The sequence below is a fragment of the Halictus rubicundus genome, chromosome 6 (genome assembly GCF_050948215.1).
Source record: "Halictus rubicundus isolate RS-2024b chromosome 6, iyHalRubi1_principal, whole genome shotgun sequence".
Lineage (NCBI taxonomy): Eukaryota > Metazoa > Arthropoda > Insecta > Hymenoptera > Halictidae > Halictus > Halictus rubicundus.
Window position 1 is genome coordinate 14,422,454 of NC_135154.1, and position 18,721 is coordinate 14,441,174.

Sequence of the window (18,721 nt, forward strand, 5' to 3'; positions counted from 1 at the left end):
GGAAGCTGGTGGGTTAGGGCCGTTTGTTGAGGGCTGAAGGTAACCCTTCCAAGCATTTCGAAAATACCATCGTTAGGTACTAAATACTCCCATGGAGTTTTCATTCATTATTGTTTGACACTCTGATTTGGTCAATCACATTTGAGATATATCAAATTGATGACAGTTGGAGGGAATGGGTGAATTTTTATCTGAAATTACGTGTGTCAGAGGGGTGTAATAATAATGCGATAAAATTGAAGGGGTGGGGTAAAAGCAACGACTGGTTGATGTAACGCGTTGATTCCCAATGTAATCTGTCGATCACATGGGGTGTGGCATTAATCTTCGATCAGGGGTGGAATTACAATTGAAATTTCGAATTATTGTAGCACATTCGAACAATTTGAATTTGATTAGGATGTTTAGAATGCGAAAGGGTTAAGCGAAATTTCGACTTTCTAATTTCGGTTTCTTCAATTAAATTATTTTGACCTACATCCCTTCTCATCATTTTCATCAATTTTACACTCTCCGATCATATTTCGAAACGAACAGCAACTTCCAAGAGAATTGTAGAAAAATAGAAAAATGGTGCTGTGCCTAAAATAGAGAATAGAAGAATTTTCCACTGAGGGTTGATTTAAAAAGTATGTGTACGAGAGGTGTAATAATACTATAAAATTTAAAAGAGAGATCTCGCAGATCTCTTTACATTCCTCCAACGTACAGTAGCTACAACATCGCAAACCAATGATGTGCTCCCACGGCGGCACACGTCTGGACCCATGCGTGCGCCAAGCAGGGAAAAAGAGAGAACATGAAGTCAGTGTGAGAAATGGGCTCTCTGGCACTGACGAAGACGTAGCCAGAGCTGAAGGCCTGCTCGTTGGCTTCTGGTTCGCCGTGACAACGAGCACCATCGCGGATGGACGTACAGACGGCTAGATGGACACGACGGTACGAATTTTCCTCGTCGCGTCGGCCACGTTCTAGGTGTTTGTCGCATTGTGCAGCGGCGCTCACGGCGTCGGGACGCCCACCACCTGTGGTACTCACCCTCTCTTCTCTCCTCTTCTCTCCCGCCCCCACCTTTTCGCGGCGAACCGCCCTACCACGCGCTCGACACCATCGCGCACACGCGTTGCATCGTCCTTTTGGACCAGCTTCCCCTTTCAAGGTATCCTCTCTCTCCCCTCATCTTCTCCCTATCTCTCTCGTGCTCGCCTCCCAGCTCTTCTCCCATCTCCTTCGCTCACCTAATCGCGCCAAGTCGAATTTTTAAGCTCGTCATCGCGCCGCAAGCGCCAAATGCTCGTGGACATCGTGCTCCACGTGGCGACGCTTGCGCTTCGGCTTCCCTTAAGGTGGCTCCCCACCGCGACGACTTCAAAAAGCGTTGTTGACGCTCGCCTGCACGAGGTCTATTCCGCTGGCTAGCAATTAACACTTCGAGTACCCAGTCGCAAAACTATCGTTTTTCTAGATTTATAAATGAATTTTCACAAGGTGTCGACTGTAGCGAAGTTGGGTAGATCTGCTGAATGTAAGACGATTGGAAAAGCACTCTCAGCATCCTAAATCATAACATTTTAATTTTTATTTCATTTAAGGCATTGCTTTGATTTTATGGAATTTTTTAGGCCGCTAGATTCGAAGTATTCAATTCAACTGGTATACCTGAGGCGTTGTCAAATTAACAATAACATCCTTGATCTTGATGACCTTGAAATTTTGTGAAATGTGACCTTGACCAAAATTGTTTGCTACCCACAATTGTCTCATCCAAACAAACAATTTACCTTGTTTAAATTCTTTCCTACCATCAAAAATAAGGGAGACATTTCAACTGATCAGAACATATTGATCATCCTGTATTGTTATGTCAAGATCAATTTGTATATTTAAGAACCATGATGGTAAAGTAGAATATGATTTCACTTTCTGATTATTCTTCCACTAACACTGCTGCTAATTCAAACAACAAACAACAAGTTTCAATATGATAAAAATACCGTAAAAGCGAATGTGATTCTGTGGAGGTTTTTTTATTTGTTCTTTCGCAAGGAGCTTTGTACCATAGCTTACGACCGCATGAAAATTCATAGTCTATAAATGTAGACAGCTGCAAGGTAGTATTTATTTCCCGCAATAACTCGATGCGATCTCGCAGTAGAAATAGAACGCGAATAGTACTGAATCTACAATGTTTACACAAGTAGAAGCAGCGACTGATGGACAGACGCATTAGCCAGTCGTATTCAAAGGTATGCTCTCCCGATGAACTTTTGAAAATTCTATCGGAAGGTAGAATTTAAATTCTGCCTTCTGGAAATTCAAATCTCCTCCCTTTTTATACTACTTCATCGTCAACATTCACGAATATATCTATACTGTCGCGGTTTGAAATTATAATCCTTGTTTATTTAAAATCAAGCACACTCCGAGTGGAAAAGTTTGGAGCACCGTTCGCAATTTAAAAAAGTGTCACATTCGTTTTATTGCGTCGTTGACATTGCAAAATACGTGTAAGCAGGTCCGATTTTTTACACGGTGGAGAATACTTTTAATTTTTTAGTTACGGATCACGTTTTGAAACAGAAGCGGTAATAAAAAGATAAAAATATCTTGTGCTTTGGGTGATCCGTTTTTAGGACGTTGCATTTGTTCTAGTTTGTTCGGGCTTTTCCAATACCGATAGTTGGCTATCTTTCTGAACTAACAAACACTGACGTCGAAATGAAAACGCATCTGGGAAAAATATTTTTCATTCATAAGGGAAAAATATGTTTAAAAAATTTTTCCAGCATATTTCTCTTTCTTTAGTCTTTCAACAAAAGTATAGGATTAAATAATTAAAAATTAATGAGCACAGTGGAGAATGCAAAATTTGTTCAAGTTTTGAAAAATAAGATTCCACATTTTTAATATAGTTAATACTCATGTACATGAAGCTTTTTAATCTTTACACTGTTTCTCACCTATTTATCTTTCCCATGAGTGCATCAAATCCACAACCTAGTAATTAATATTGTATAACAGTCGTACGAATTTTGTCAAGCATTTTCGGATTCTGGCAAACTGTAGAGAAACACCGAAGACAGGTGAGACGGTAACGGGCTGTATATCAGAACGGTAATGGGCGGGAGCAACATCAGTTCGGAGAAAAATAAAACATTCCGGCCGGATAATTTCCCGGCGCAGCAGAATTGTTTGCACAAGTTACGGAATTCGGCGGGCGGTGTTGACAGTTAGCAGAGCCACTGCGTCAAACGAATTTGTTTTTCCGGGATCATTAGTAAGATTACACCAGAAAATTTCCCTTAATCCGTGTTTACGGTGAGCCGGAGCTGCGGTATGTCCGCTTCCTCCACCCGTTAAGAAACGAGAAGCTTACCAGACGCTGGATTTTTTTGTGAACGAGCCTCGGCTGGGCATATCCTCGTGAAACGCTGTTGGCAAGGCAGATCTAGTATGGCAGCGAGTAATGCTAGTACAGTCGCCTTTAATACCGCTAAAAGAAATTTTTGTATGCGAGCGAAAATAGTTGATGAGATTTTCGGAATTCTACAATTGGAAATATGATTTTTATGAAATTATATAGGGATGTAGCAGATTTAAAAATTTAAATTATTATACATAGCTGTTAATTCTCAGACTAATAATGTTTAGGACGTTCATCTACGAATAGTGCTCGTTTTGACTTATGTCGCGACACGAAAATTTTCGGATAAACTCCAGCTATTCCATGGAAATGTCATCGACTGCTGGCCCGTGTCTGTGTATCAACGTCCGTTTCCACTGTTGTCTCTGCCGCGGCAGTCTGAATCACGACCTACTTACTCGACAGAAAATAATTCCAATTTAATTGCCCCTTATGGAATTACCGAGCCGCGCTCGATGCCAACTCACGGAATGAGAGTATTATCAATACGAAGTCGGTCGTAGAAGCATACGCCTGTTCAACTTCGGATTGTCTTTTTAAATGCTTGATATAACACGTTTTCAGAACGTCGATTAATTTAGGAGTTACAGTCGAATAGACTTTGAACAAGTGAAATGTTTCTTACAATTCCTCGTACGACAACATAAATAATTCGGAACTATTGAATCATGAAATTGGCTGTACAGCCACGAGCAGCATATTGAAATTAAAAAAATTTTTTTTATTGAGATTATTGTCATTATTATTGCGTTGATTCCGAAGGCAAGGCAGATTCAAATAAGATTTCACAGATTGAATAATAAGTTATGGCAGGACAGTGTTTCCCCCGCCTGAATCAATAATTTTCATTGATTTAGAAAGTCCTACACTCCGGGCATCATACTTTTTCACGTATTAATGGTGCGCAATAACTGTTCTTACTGTTATGCACGTACAGATTTCTCTTCTCTTATCCTTCGAAACGCGAGGTCCGCAGAAAAGTTACGCGTAGGTGGTTTATGACCGGAGATCATAATTGAACAAGTAAAGTGGACGCAGTAAAGTGAGATTACAGGCTCGGGCTATGTTTGACGTTGTGTTCTGACATTATACATAATTGGGAAGATGCATATTCATCGGACGGAACTCGTAGAAATACATGGGACGAGTTCTGAACAACCAGTTGTGCTTCTTGGAAAACATTAAATTAGAACAAACCAATTCGAACTTGGGCATCAAACAAAACAGTACCATCCATAATTTTGAGTTCTAAAATTAACCGAATTCAGACCAAACTCAAACCTCCATATGTCACCGTCAATTACTGAATTAATCTAAAGATCTGGAGTAGCATTTGAATCACCATTTACCAGAATTTATTTTTAAAAAGACATTTGATATTGATGACGAATTAGACGCCTTTTCAAATATTGTACATGATGATACACAATATTGATAGAAAAACAAAATTAACTCTGGAAAAATAACCTCTCGTTAAAATGAAGATCGGAACGTTCGAATTTTTTAACACCAGACGGTCGACCGAATGATTCAATTAACGATAAACCTATCGTTAAAAGTGAGTGAAATGTTGTTCCTAATCAAAATGACAAAGCTGTATTTATTTCGATTTTGTGAATTCTTCCCCATAGAAGCACCTTTACAGCTTCAATAATTATTACGAAATCAACAATTTGAAACCGATCATTTGGCGAGCGATGGTAGGTTTAGTGTTAATAAATTCCATATCATATAAAGCTGTTTTATTTGATGCATCCTGTGTCTTTATAGGGTACAATAGCTTTGTCGTCGAATAAAAATAGTTGAATTACATTCGTGATTATTATGATAAACTTTGTCTTCTCTATCCTGGTATTATTAAATAAACTATTCCGATCTTATGCGACGTTTATGGGCATCGACGTGGCACTCAACGTCTAATAAAAACAAATTGCAGTTTCTCAGCGCGCATGAGATTGGCGAACATGCGAAGCCACTCGGGAGCGGTGCGAAATCTCTTCCGGTCGCGCAATATCGCTATTCCAATGAAAAGAAAGAGCGGCGCGGTCTATTTTCGGGTTCGACGGTGACATCGACGGGCCTCGTCGATGGAAAGAGCACAAGTTGAAGATGCCTAAGCACATTAGCCGGGAAAATTACGATCGACAAGAGCGTTGTGCCGATCCGGGCCGGGCCGAGCCGAGCCGGCCCGGGCGGAAAAGCACGGCCGTAAATCGCTGTAATGGCGCCGCGGGAATCGTCCCTTTTTGCTGAAGTCGGTAGTTTGGCAACTTTTTGCAGAACTCCGAGTGCGAGGAGGAGGAGGGAGGGGGGCGAGCTTAGAATGTGAGGATCGGCCGCGTTAACGGATTTACGAAGTGAGGAAAGAGCGCTCGCCATTTGTCTCGCTCGTCTAATTGACTGCCGTCGCGAAACCAAATAAAATCGGCCGGTCTAATAACAATTTTCATGGACCACTAAAAGCACGGACATTTAAACAAAATTTGTTTCATTGCGATTCCCCAGTTTTCGGCATTCGTTACTAAATTCTTTCAACGTGTAAAAGTTTACGCGTACGTCAACGTGTGGAGTCCACAATTATAATTTTTATGTTCTCACGAAATAAGAGAAATAAATTGTGGTAGGCTATCATATATACTCTTGTGTGTACTTGTACAAGTGAAAAAATGTGTAGACCAAACATGAAACAGCTGTGTCTTCATGTTATTAAAATTGATAGGAAAAGAAATACAATTTTTGTTTAGTCTCAGCTGCACGTAGTCGATGGGGAGACTTATTATCTTGCACGAAGATCCGCACAAGTAATAAATATAGACGCGAACCGTCTTGTTTCATTGCTCGAGTCTTAATGGGTTAATCGCTCGTTCGCGAAATCGTGTCGGCTTCCAAACTCTTAATAGTCACGCGGAGCACCGCGGTTTGCCAGCGCGTTGCTACGCGTGATTAATGAACGGGCGACGATGTAGCAAAAGCTTACATTTTTGAACGGCGGTGTCGAATAGCGCAACCGAATTAGAGCCGCGATTTATGCCGAAACGCGTGCGGCGCGAAATCGAGAGCTCGTAAAACGCGCGACGACACGCGAGGAAAATTAGCACCGGTTTATTCCGGATCCAGCAACGCATAGTTCACTATTACCTCTGCCTAATGATTCCGATGGACCAGCGTTTCGTCTAATGATTCTGACTTATGGGCTTGGGTAAGTAAACGCAACAGAGAAATTTAATAGAAATAGAAATATATTGTTCGACATTACTTATGAATCGCTGAAACTAAAGTTCGTCGGGTCTATCAAGTAAAATTTTGTTAAAGTGTGCTCCCTCTGGTTCGTTTAATTTTCGCCATCGCCATTTTCTCAATTAGATTGCGGGTAGGCGCGTTTCTGATCCCCGTTTCGCGGATCACCCAGTACACGGTGGGTTCGTTGTCAAGCGTGCAGAGCTTTATCCCGTTTAATGAAGTTCGTTAAAATGAAATACCTATATTGCTTCGATGCATTTCGTATGCAACAACCTAATACGATAAAACGCGGGGAGTAGCCGAGGCTACGGCGGGAGCACATGTTTTTAATTAATTCTCGAACGTTAAGCTTATCTGCCCGGGCAAGATACTTAAAGAATTCTTAACGGCATCGAATAAACTGCGCGTTCCTCGCTATTTACCCGGTCGCGTTTTAGTCTCTCCAAGTACGGTAATAAATCTCCTCGAGGCAGTATAACCCCCGCTATATATACTTTCTTTCCTTTCGCCGAGATTCTCCGAGGGCCTGGATTTAATTAAAATATTCTATGCGCTTCTTATTCCGACATGAAGTGCGCCGCGGCGTCGGCGTCGGCTATATTCTTTCCAGTGTAATATTCATTTCGCGGAACACTGCGGGAGAGAGAGAGAGAGAAAGAAGAAAGGAGTCGTGTACGAAAGCGCGTCTACTTCTAACATACCGGCGCGACCCAATATGACGTATATTAAAAAGTATTGAAAAGCAGAGCGAATTGGCACAAATAATGCAATGTTTTGTTCATTGCTCAATACACAACGCGTGAACGAATTCGCAGACGACCGTGATGCGAACACCGTTTCTGCCCACGTTGATCAACCCAATGCCCCGTTGTCCACACAACGTCGACCGAGCTCTTATATTACGCGACGGTAATAGTTTACTAACAGTCGGATTGTTTATGCTCTGTTTCGAAAGCGGTGGCTATTAAACCAGTTCCAGAAATTCTATAGGAAACACTGCGACAAAGAAATGCCGTTCATTATCTTCTTTACACCCTATATATATATTCTATATTATCTTCTCTAGACTCTATATACCCTATATTAGCTTCTGTATGCTCTATATCCTCTATACTATCTGTTATGTACACTTCTGCACGCTCAATATATTTTATACTATCTTCTACGTACTCTTGTATATACTCTACATATTCTGTATTCTCTATATTATTTTATATGTGCTCTATATATTCTATATTATCTTCTGTACAATCTTCAGTATGCTCTACATAGTCGATATGCTCTATATTATCTTCTATATTATTCTATATTATTTTCTATATGTGGCTATGTACGTGAGATGGGAATACTTATGAAACTTCATTTCTTTGAATATCAATCTGACTCCTTCGACGCAGGAAATAAAATGTTATCTTTTAAATTACATTATTTGGAGTTTGCATCCAAATCTGCAGTGTATAAACTACGATAGCAGTGCAGAAACTGTTTCGTTGAATAAAACCACGCTGAGATGATAATTCTTACGGGAACCATCCCCGACAAGAAAAATCAATTTGCTCGAGTATCTGATCAATGTTCGCTGATTCCACTTATCTCAAACTTCACCGTCGATGAGGTGTAACTTTTACGAGAACCTCTTAACTGTCAATTTTCGGTAAATTATATTAATTGTCAACCCGAAATTAATATAACTCCACACAAATTCGCCCGCCTACAAAGTACCATACAGAGTTTAATCAGTGATATTCGCAATTTCACGTATAATAAAGTGAATTAAATCGAACGAAAATCGTCACTCGATGGTACAGCAAGCTACGCGCTATTCGCCATCCGAATCTACAGCAAGCCCAGTCTAATTACAACTGTAAGCTTCCCAAGGTACGAACAATACGTCGCTTCTGCGCGTACACAGAGAAACGTCCGGCGGGTCCGGATCGATATTCAAAATTCGCGCAAAACGCTCTAAACTCGATAGGAATCCGAGCGTCCGCGAAAGGGTCGAGCGGATCGGAAACGCGTTAATTAACGGAACGTGACGCGGAGAGGAGTATTTATTTCTAGAGATACGTCATAACGACGGCGGGTCTGCGACGAGCCTGGGGGCTGGCGCACGGTCAACGAAGTAGGGACGAAGGGTACGGATTTCTGGCATCGAATCGACGTATTCGAGCGGACACGATTCGGCGAGTAGCGTTTTCATTCATCACGGCTCATTTTGCGCGAGCCTTCTGCCTCCTCGAGCATTCGCCTGAATCACGTCCGTCGAGAAATCCGTTCGTAATGTCACGCCAACTGAAAACAGCTCGCCGGCCATTAGCGGGAGAAGTTTTTCGCCGAGATTTCGCGAAATTCGACTGCCGAGCTCGGTGCGTTACGCATAGGCACGCGGCGCCCGCATTAACCGGCCGCCGTTCTCTCGTTATCCGCTGAAATATCGTGTTAACATTAGCCGGTCCGAGCATGGCGCGTGTTAAACACGCTGGAAACTCGAATCTATACGTCCGAGCGGATCTTGGACCACGATATACGCCGCCCTTTTCCCCAAGAGAAAACGCGATTCTGTATACAGAGCCGATAATCGATAAGATATTTGGCCATCGATACCACGCGTGCACCTCCGCCGATGCTGCTCGCGAATTAATGCTACCGGGAGGACTATATTAAACGCTTTGCAACGATCGATCGTGCGATTTCGCGCGACTGATGTGTCGCAGCGACGATGTGGTTGCGATGTCTGATTTACGCTGCTTAATATCTGTGAAAGTGAAAGAATCGGTAACGCGAATATCTGGTTTCGAAAAATCTGAAAAAATTGAAATAGAAGCTACAAATAGGACAATAGGATAGCACAAATGGTTTGTGCAGTCCTAGGGATTTTAGATAAAGAAACAGTCATTGATATACTGTAAATATTTAAAGCTATTATGTACGAGGGCTTATTTTATTTTTACCAGAAACAATATCCAAAAATTCATGATACCAGTATTTTCGATAAATACCAAAGCAGCGTTTTCTCTTTGAAACGAAGTAATTATTAATAGGAAAACAAGGTGTTCATTGGATTCAGGGTTCCGTATAGCAGCTAACAGAGGCATTGCTGGTGACTCAATTGTTTCGTGGTAAGACGCGGCGTGATTTCGATGGCACAATTAAATCGTCCCGATACAAGGAGATGCGTGTCCCGGTAATTTCCCTTTCCGCATGAAATATAGGAAGTTCCGTCGGGCGAGAGTCAATGGAGCGTACGGCAAAGTCGCGTTCGCAGTTCACGCACAGTTTCCCTCGTATCGTGGTCCATTGTTTCGAATGGAATAACTTAATGCATCATCTACGAGTTGATGACGGTGCACGGATTAGTCTAATTCGAGTTGCTCCGCGAAGCCCGGGCTTCCGCGAAGAAAACTTTTGCCCAGGGTGGGGGATCGTAGTGGAGCGTATTATTCTATGTATATCGCGTGAACGAGACATTTCCCGAAGTCCGTAATTACCGCCCACGCGGACTGCTCCCAGAGGCCGAGATAGTGGACACGTTTCTGTGAAGCATCTCTGCACTTCGATCATTCTACTAATATACATCTCAATTTTCGCGGAAATTAATGGGAAACCAATGATGTGATTTTAGTACCTTGCACTCGAAGTCGATTTAATTTTCTGCAAGATGCAATGCTGAGTACAAACAAATAAAAACTAGACTGGAACTAAGTGCACTGTGTACAAGTGATCCTACTATTGATTTATATTTTCAGAAATTTATTAAACACACTCGAATTCGTTGTTCATTTACATTGCACTTCATTTTCATTCGTCCGATCAATTCATTTCTCCTTTGTCTGTCCGTGGACCGTCCTCATTCTACTTCTCCAACCATAGGTCGATCATACTCAACTCAGTTATCCTCTCCCCATTTTGTCTGAACATAGGTGATCATTATTCCACTTGGGCAAAGTATGCACAAGCAAAAATCTGTGTTATCAATTGATAGATTTATCTATAAATCGAAAGTGCAACATACAAATACAAAAGACAAATTCAACGGTATATCGAAACGTATATTTATGTCGAGGTTCAAAAAATTCAAAAATTTTCAAATTTCTTGCCCCGTGATCAAATCGACCCCAAATTTTTTCCACATCATTTTCCCAGCACGTGTCACAATTACGGAGGGTGAGATCAAAAGAATCTTTCAAATTATTTTCGTTGCGTATAGCCAAGGTCCACACTACGGTGGAAGAAATCGGTTACAAATTGTCGTAAATGCTAAAACAATCCGGCACTCGAAATAAACATTTGGTCCCGTGTGTACGTTGTCTTTCGTAGAGTTTCCGGCGCCGAATGACACACGAACGGAAATACCCCGCGAAACGGACTCATTACCGACGAGTAGAATGATCGACAGCCGAGCCACCATTTCAGTTTACAGTCAGCCGAAGCTCGCAACGACGAGCCATCGTGCAGCGGCGCCTGTTGTCCCGAAAAAAGAAAACGAGGTCGTCGTTCGGGAACGCGCGGCAGAAGGCCTTTCGGTTTTCGAAATTGCCGAAAGTCCCGCCGCTAATTCTGGGAGAGGCCAATTGTGCCGCGGGACTGATGAAACGAGAAAAAATAGATGACGGCCGGTCTGAATGGTGTTGCCGGTGGCATGGCGTAGCCCCGTAGATTACTGTGCGCACCACCGCCATGGAATTTCGGTTTTGACGGACAGGTCTGTTATTACTGTCATTCCAGCCTCCCTCGAGCTTCTGCTGCGTTAATCCTTTCGTCATCGGGTCCCGCCCCACGTCGAACTGGTCTAATGAGACGCCGAACCGGAACTTGAACTTGTCCCCGGCACGGAAATAGAATTTTTAGCTCGTGCAACCTCTATCTGGTCGCTGTTTGCACATTATCAGCGAATACCGAAGGTAAATAATCGTTCAAATTTTCTGTAAGAAACAGAGAACACCATGATTTGTGGATTCCATAGAAAACCGTCTGGCTTTCGTGCGGGATTAGGTTTTAAAAACATTGCAAAATGCGAAGGGCGCGTAAAATCCGCATACACGTTTTTTCAACAGTAATAAATTTTTACGTCTCTCCTTTTTAGTCTTTAGGGTCACCTGCAGCTTTTTATGCCCAAATTTTACGTCTTCCGTATCTTTCAGCGGGCCTCATGATAAGAGAGTAACGCAACCGTGAAATTTATGCGTGGAACTACCGACTGACCGGGAATTTTGAAAGAGCGTATAAAAATGTTGCTGTTATAAAGGCACCTAGTAGTAAAATATTTTTTCCGTTGTCCAGTCTCGGAGGGGGTCGAATAATGTCGTATGAAAGAATTAAAAGAAACACGCGTCATTACCCGCGCGTCTCAATCAAATGTACAGCGTCCCGCCTAAATGACTGCGATTCGAAGGGGAACGATTTCCTTTTATTACGAGGACTCCATCTTCCTTTCCTATTGCGCTGCATAAAAAGAATATTTAATAAGCGTCGCGCTGCAAGAGAATCCGCTCATAATTCGAACACCATGAAAAAGCTTGTCTCCTCCGGAGGCACATAAATTACCTGTCAACGATATTATACGGACTTACAAGGAAACAGCCGTAACAGATGCCATCATCCCGAGATAAGGCGCACGAAAAGCAACTTCGCCGAGATAAAAATAAAAAAGGAAGACAGGGAGGGAGAGGGTGGAGAAGGCGAAGCTCTCCCCTCACCTGGAAAGCTCTCGGTGGATTTAAACCATTCGGAGCTCTCGGTTTGATACGTTCCAGGAGTAAAGTCAACCGAGTGGAGAAAGGAATCGACGCGTTGCAGAAATTTCTCCCCCAGAAACCAATGGCTGGATATCTTTTTCTTCGCGGTTTCTTCATTCTCTAATTAACACTTGATAAAAGACCGCCCTCGCCTGTCTGTATCGGATTGCAGAGCCCGGTAGAATGCGATCCGAGCGACGAGATTCCCTGCCATACTCGACTCTGGTCACAGATTTAACGAGATTTCTAACCGATCCCTGAAAGAAACTTTGTTCTCCCAGCTAATTACAGTAGTGATAGAGACTGCCGATCTTGATCGTGAAATAAATTATATCTTCCGCTTCTGGTAATTGATCCAAACGATTTTTATTTTTGCTTCAAGATCCGCACTCTACTAGTTATCAAAACGGACAACTACAGTGAATTCTCGATACATGTCAACAACACGGCTCTTGCCAGCGTCATGGATCGTCCAGGAGACATACTAGAGGTCCCTCGAGCTTCGTGGCCCCTCACGAGGTATAGCCCGCGGTAGTGGGGATAATTCTGCGACATTTATCATCCAGGTCACGGCGACATGAATAGAGAAATCACTGCATTACGACTGTGACTGTACCTCGACACTCTTCCCGCAAACTTATCGCGACTTTCTCCCCGATAAGACGAAAATGGAGGATCGATCGAGTCTCCGAGTTTCCGAGGCACATCCCGCGATCCTTTTCGACTCGGAGAGCGGTCTACCGAGCGTGGAAGTTCGATTCGATTCGGAGAGGAGAGCAAGCGTGGGTGCAGGCAGCGTCGGCCAGAAGTAATTGGGTTATATCGCGCGAGGATTTATCGTCGGAAGAATACAAGAGGGATTCTGATTCCCCGCCGGCCCGCAGACGGCGTGGCTTTCCTCTGGCGGGGATTCGCGTCGGTGCAAATCGAATTAAAATTCCGTAGCATCGTTAGGGCCCTCGTGCCGGCAGTCTGAAGGAACGTCGTGGTAAGAATATACCTACCGGCATTCCGCGTGCTTGCGTGACTACGGCCGAGGGTTTTCAGGGTCGTCCCGAAGACAGCCTGGAGGGGTTCAATTGCTCTTTCCTCTACCTCTCGCAGCATACCCGACCCCTCGAACACGCCGACAGCCCGGTCAAAAATCCGTGGATCGCCCGGCGATTCAAACGACCAGCCTACTCGATGGGAATTTAATATTCCTCGACGATGAAGAAACTCTGCCCGACCAAAGGAACTCTGTGTTACCCCCCCACCTTCGAATGTTTCGGAAATTACAGCCACGAAGAGCAGAATCCCGAAGGGACAAGAGGGACACGGTGTAATACAGATTCGATTTTATTTCCCGGCGATAATATTTTTGTTTAGGGGTTTGTTGCTTCTCCAGGCTCGTGTGACGACTTGAGAATTTCGAGAAAGTATGGTTTGTCGGTGGGGAGAGAACGCTCTGGGGATGCACGACTAAAAGCAACACTCTAAAAGATTGCTCTTCGGTAAGCTGTTGCTTTTACTTTCTGGAGTAACGGCCGTAATAAACTGCGCTTCAGGTTTGTCCTTGGGAAAGAGTGTTTGTTTGTTGAATGATTGGTGGTCACTAGGCTGTGGTTCTTTGTGCAAGAGATACACGCTGCGCGTTGGTTGCGAGAGGGAGAAGATCATGGAACGGTTTAGCTCTTCTCCTTGCGATCCTGATGATTTGAAAATAATGTAACAGTATTTACAATTTCATCTGACGTTTATTCGATGCTGTATTTCGTCTACTTATTTACACCGTAAATGCACAAACTCCCCACTCTGGTGATCAATCAAATAGTTCGAATATCATCGTGTTATTACATCGTCGTTAGATGTAACGTCAACATCGTTTGAAGTGACACAACATTAATGAAAGTTCCAATTGCTACGCTATCAAATCATGGATCAAATATAATATCGACATCAGACTCTATCATAATCATTTCGGACTCGAACGCGAGATTAAATTCAATTACGTTCTACAGGTAAAAATAATCTTTCACTGAACCGAGATTAATAGTAAGTCGTACTTAGTAAATTGTTTGTGTGCTACAAGTCGGGTTTGAGTAAAAAGCGAATGACACGCGTGACAGAGGGATCTTTAGAGAACATCTAAAACAACGACGTGCCAATGATCGAACGTAAAAAATTTAAATGCGGATCGAGATTACGCGAACGGTCTTAGCGCGACAGAGTCGTTGACGCGGCGTTCTTTTCTCGTGTTCCGTGCGCGACGCAACGGTTTAAGAAAAGAAGGTTACCGGTGCATCCGCGCGCCTTTAAAACACTTCCACACCGGCACACAGCACAGCACGCAGCCTCCGGTGAATTAGGTATTCGACGAATAGAAAAGCCCGCGCTGGGCAGCGGGCCAAGGAATGCAGACGCGGTTACGGATGTAACCGGGACCTATCGCAACAACCCTAAACCACCGTTGGGAAAAATAAACGAGCGGCGTTAACGCGCGATGAAAACTTCGGCCGCGTCGCGACCCATCGACCCTGATTCCCTCGTCCCGTTTCGTCCCGCTTTTCACTCGCTTCGCTACCCCTTCCCCCCACCTAATTAAAATTACATAACCGGTTATTATCACGCAGACGTCCAGGAACACTTCCCACGAATCCTGGCTTCGCCAATTAAACAATTCTCTCGACACTTTCGTCCCCACCGTCGAAATTATTTGTCCTATTACGCCGGATGTATAAGTCACCTGTTAACAAACCAAATTTATATGCCTCTCGGATCTTCGCGCAACTCGAAACAGGAGGAAAATTAAAATAACTGAAACATACATTTTCCCGACGAATAGAGTGTACTATTTCCAGCGTGTTTGAAATTATTCCAGCACGAATTAAAGCGTAGAGATTTTATTTTTATTTCGCAGATCCACAGTCTGCTCGTGACTTTGCACGCGAACGCGACTTAAAATGTCAAGTAAAGGAAAGAGACACCTGTTTTCTAGGCCAGCGATCGATCAAACCCCGGCGAATTAAATTCCAGAGAAATATGCACGCATCAAAGCCGGGATCGAATCGGAATTCCGAGGCGCAGGGACATCTAAAAGACATCGACGTCAAAGTATCGCCGGGGACAGAGAGGAACGGAAAGAGGGCGCATGCACGTCGATCGACCGAGCGGCACGCGATCGTTTCTTCCAGGAAGTGGCGAAGTTCTAGCCGCCCCCTCCCACCCCCGTTCCAGAGACACGGAGAACGATGAGGGAAGAGGAATGAATCGAATGTTTGTTTTTCGTCGTGGCAGCCGGGCGATCTCCGACCGGTGTCCAGGTCTCTTTCTCGGCTAGGTATAGGAGGGTTTCTGCTTCCAGCTAAGGATCGATTCGTCTAAGGGCACCGGCTATCCGTTAACGGGACGGAATAGCCTCGGGGGAGAGATCCCGGAGCGTGTGCAGCCCGAGAGCTGTACGCCGCGCGGCGCGGAGCACCGTCTCGCGCGCCAACTCGGCCCCAAATTAATGCCTGTCCCTAACAGTAACTTATCCGCCGACCTGGTATATTATGGTCCACGATCGGCGTCCGCTGACAAATGGCCGACTGTTTTCTTGCGGCGCTTTCGCTGTTTCTCAAGCCGGCTCGTTTATATCCGACCGGCCCTCTCGCGGCGACTCGAAACGGGGACCGGAAATCACAGCTATCCCAAACATTTTTACGGAAAACATCGATGCCTAGATTTTTATGCAAGAGGAAAATCTTTTCAGGCAATCGTGAGTAACAGAAGTTAGACGGCAGTGCATTACGTCTTCTAATAATTCTAATAAGACGTATACAATAGAAAAATGTTCTTCAATTAATTAACGCCTTTGTAACTTTGTGTTTCATCTGTTCAAATCCGTGAAACATGAAACAGAAGGATAAGTATAAGAAGGAAGAGTATACTATCATCGGCTTGTTAGAATTATTCATGGGGGAAACAAATTTTTATTTCATTCCAGTACCTTGTAATTGATCCGAAAATTTTTTATTTTGTATAAAGATCAGTAGTCTGAATAATGTAAAGTAACGAATACAGTGTGTATTATCTATTCATATAATAAACTTTATTGGAAAAATTCCTGCTTCACTTTTCTGACCAAGCACCATCCCCACTCCCCTCGTCTGACTACAGGTCGTCCTCACTCTACTTGTCCGTTTAAATGCATGCCCGTATTCAGATCAAAAACGTGAGAACGATGCGCATTATATATATATTTGGTAAATTTTATTACTCGAGAACAGTACAATTTCCGCGGACAATTACGGCTGAATTTCAGGTTAAATCCGCGGCGCGATTAGGCTAGATTCTCGAAGTAACCTCGGGAACGGCGTGTGACGGGCACGCCGCGCCGGTGTCGCAACTCGGTAATTAACTTCCTCATGCAAACGAATCGTGTCCGAGTAGGCAACAATGGCGACACCGGTCCTCCCCATACACGGACGAAGTCGATTGGCCTAATCGTAATTTCGCCGAGACGAACAACCCCTACAGGACCAATAATCGTTTCACGGTCACTGTAACCGTGGAAATTGCCTCACCGGTTAACCGTAATTACGATCGTTCGTTATACGCGAATCACGCGGCCGCTTGTCCCCCGCGCTGCCACTAACGACACTCACGTAAGAATAAACGACCCTGCTAACGGCGCGTGCACCTACCCCCCCATCCCCCTCCCCCTGCCCCACTGTTATTCCACCTACGTTTTTATTTCCACCTTTTTCCTCGCCGTCCGATAGGGACACACGCTGCCACGGGGAAATTATGTTTACCTTGTAACTTCGGCCGAACTCGCCTCTTGAAACTGTGCAGCGATAAACTGCAGCCAACTATGACACGACAAGTTAGGGTGTACTATCTGCGGGAGGTGCTAAACTGGTATTCCTCCTGCAATATTAATTGCTCTACTTTGGTGGGCGACAGATAGTTTAAACGAGGTATTAAAAGTGGCAGTTTGACGCTCGACGGGTCCGCCGTAATACTCGTTGCAGGAGATAGAAAAAGCTAGGCGTACGTTTTAAACAGTGCTCCTATCGATAGACTTCGGGGAAGCTACTCAAAATGGAAAATTTAACAAAAGGCGTGATGCACATATTATTCCTGCTAGTCGTTTATGTCTCGCAGTGCACGAATATCTCCAGTAGAAAATTGTAGAAATGGTAAACTAACAAAAAATACATATATACAGAAATTAATTAAAATAATCCATTAACGAAAGACGAAATCAAAATGCATTGGACAATATCAGCAAGAACAGAAATGTTATAAATCCAGTGCTATCCATACGAGTAAAACATATACCGAAATAATTGTGCGTATATAACTGTTCCGAAAACATATCCGCACATTTCGCTATAGAAATCATGCACAATACGAAAGGTAGGAGGAAACCTCCTAAAAAGGTCACGGCAACAATAAGTTATTCATTACGCAGAAGAAGCGCGAGAGAGAGAGAGAGAGAGAGAGAGGCGGCAGACGACGAGGAAGGGGAGGATCGCGTGAAAGACAAGCAAGCGAGAGCCGCCGCCGCCTAATCGTAGCTAAAAAGAGAGCTCCCCTCGGTCGGACAAAAAAACCCCCTAACCCAGTACTCCCATTGTCGAAAACAATGGTTGTATCTTTACATCGGTTCAGGGAACGGGGTCTCTACCGTATTACTTCCTTCCCTTTCGCGTTTTTCTTGCTTTTGTTCCGGCGGCGGTTCGCGTAAACGCGACCGAGCGTCTCTGCCATTGTTCGAGCGCGACGCGGATCCGCGCGTATTTTCGGCGCGGCTGCCCTCCGCGTGTTTCGCCGCGAAAACCGACACGAGCCGAGCCGAGCCGAGCGGGGCGGAGCTGTGCGGAGCCGTGCCGCTGCAGAAATTGCACCCGACTATTTGCATCGTGACCCACTTACCTCGAGATACGCTCCCGTTATCCGTGCCGTGGCGTTCTCCACGCAATGGCCGCGGAAAAACCGTGGTCACAACGCGGCGATTCTTCTCTCACCCTCGTACACCCCCTTTTGTAGCCACCCCTTTCTCCTCCATGTTTCTACTACCCTCTCCCACAGGTTTGCTCCCTTTTTCCCTTTTTTTTTACCCTCTCATTGTTGGCCCGCGCGGTCTTTCTTCGTGCCGCCGTCAAAAGCGGAGAATTTTTACGCAAACAATTATTCCGCGAGCGCTAAATAACTTTTTCGGCAGTGTTGTCTTTTTTCCTCTCTTTTGATAGGCTACCCGCGAGCAATTAAGGTGAGTATTCATGCTACGCGATAAAAGTGAGGCAATTTTTGCGAATGTTATTTTGGAACATAGTGCGGTGGAGGTTTACGA

General features: G+C 44.1%; 1 protein-coding gene and 1 long non-coding RNA gene across 6 annotated transcripts in view; both read right to left on the reverse strand.

Annotated features, from left to right (window-relative positions):
* Positions 1–18,721, reverse strand: part of LOC143354721 (uncharacterized) — a 597,645-nt gene that overhangs the window by 376,392 nt on the left and 202,532 nt on the right. The gene's annotated exons all lie outside the window — the stretch shown is intronic.
* Positions 1–18,721, reverse strand: part of LOC143354718 (uncharacterized) — a 575,799-nt gene that overhangs the window by 363,835 nt on the left and 193,243 nt on the right. The window lies entirely within an intron of this gene.